The following is a 1,999-nucleotide window of genomic DNA, read 5'->3' on the forward strand; positions in this document are numbered from 1 at the left end:
GCTTCCGGGGTCCCATGAGCTCCCCCGGAAAGGGAGGGACTTCGCCTCTCTATAACATCATTCTGGTGTCTGTGGTTATTTAAACATTCCCTAATAAACATTATTCAGCGTCAATAAATGAGTGCTAATCCCAGTGTGCTCAGTGTACAACATCACATGTCATTTCACCTTGGTTCAAGGTTTGAAATCGTATGATTCCACTAGATGCTAAATGCTAACCGGAAGTGACGAATTTTCAGAATAAAAGTGTTAAGCTAATAGTGAGAACTTCCGGTTTTTCAGAATAAAACTGATTTAAATCAAATAGTGTATTTAATTCAAATTACGCCATATCAACATTAATTTTAATTTCTAACAAAAGGGATCTCCTCTTGCTAGCTAAAGTTGATTTAATAAGGAAAGGTGAATGACTTGGTCACCTCTCTAGCGACTGGGCACTAAAAAAGCTTCCCCTTTTTACCTCTTATGGGCGGCCCCTTGAATCATGAACATTATGTGCAATAAGGTTTTTTTTAAGGGTATGGTTTTCTTTTGGCAGCGAAAACTACTCTAATGTAACATTCTACTTTGTATTTGTATGTTAATGAAGAGGGAACAACCTGTGGGCTTGAAAAAAAAACATGTTTAAGTTTGAATAACACTGAGGAAATGTAAAGTAGAAAACTGAAGTTTTAATGAGCAGTAGTGCTTTCTCGGAAAGTGGAACATTGGTTACATTTCTACAACTTTTTTAGGTTCAGCACTGGAGTATTTTTGTTCATTTGGCAAGAAAGTTACCTAATTAGCTCTCTACAATAGCTTAACATGAGCTAATATGAATACAGGCTATGCTCTGAAAAGGCCATGATTTATCTAAATGTGTAGCTTATGAATACATTTGGCAGCCGTGTGTCCCCTGTCTGGTTTTTGTGTAGTTCCAGTTCAGCGGCTCTCTGACGTCCCGACACCGAGGCTTTTATGACAGATGAACACTTTCTAGTGGCCTCTGTGTGGAGGCAGTGGACTGGCTCCTCTTAATTAGCACTTTGTCTCTGCTCAGAAGTGACCTTTTCTCTTTTGCACTTTGGTTAGATTGACTTCTCTCGCTGTGTGTTTCCTGCGTCTTACATGGCTGCTGGTGCGTGCCTCCCTCTGTTCTACAGGACTTCATAAAGTAAGAGTTCAGCTGATTTAACAAACTAATGGTAGGATCTAATTTATTTTTATTTGAGGTTAAATGATGAGCAAGAGGTGTCAACTTCAAACCTCCATGTTACCTTTCTTACAGACGTTTTAAAGAGACCCTATTGTGCATTTGGGGCATTTTCCTTTCCTGTAGTGTGTTATATAGGTTTTTATAGGAACAAATACTTTTTTGTTTGTTTGAAAGTTACATCAGACCCATGTGGAGCTACGATACTGTTGTAATCTGCAGAAATGTTTTGTTTCCAAGTCTCTTTAGATTGCATTTTTATAATACATAATGATTTCACATCAGCCATCAAAACTTTTTTTGCAGTGTTTAACAATTTTTCCGAATTAATTGAATGCACTGATCCAGAAGCAGCCCCTTCAAAAAACCTGAAGACTTTAAGTCACATGCCTCATGTATCATCCTTTGTTTCATATATATATTTTCCATTGCACTTTGCTTTTACGATACATCACGTTAGCCTATTGTTAAATCTCTTCTTACGATGTTTCACACATTTTCGAATTCTTTTATACACAAATGAGACATCAGAAAAAAGCATATCATGATCAGTTTCCCCAACTTTACCAGCCTTCAAAATGCCAGCACTGCTTCAGACACACACACACACACACACACACACACACACACACACACACACACACACACACACACACACACACACACACACACACACACACACACACACACACACACACACACACACAAACACGGTGGACAATCATTCTACTATGACCAAGTGTGGACTTCTATTTCTGCTCATTTCATAAAAAGAAATCTCCAAATGTAGTTAAGAAATTGACATTT

Source organism: Notothenia coriiceps, unplaced genomic scaffold (genome assembly GCF_000735185.1).
Source record: "Notothenia coriiceps isolate Sejong01 unplaced genomic scaffold, NC01 NC01_scaffold00032522, whole genome shotgun sequence".
Lineage (NCBI taxonomy): Eukaryota > Metazoa > Chordata > Actinopteri > Perciformes > Nototheniidae > Notothenia > Notothenia coriiceps.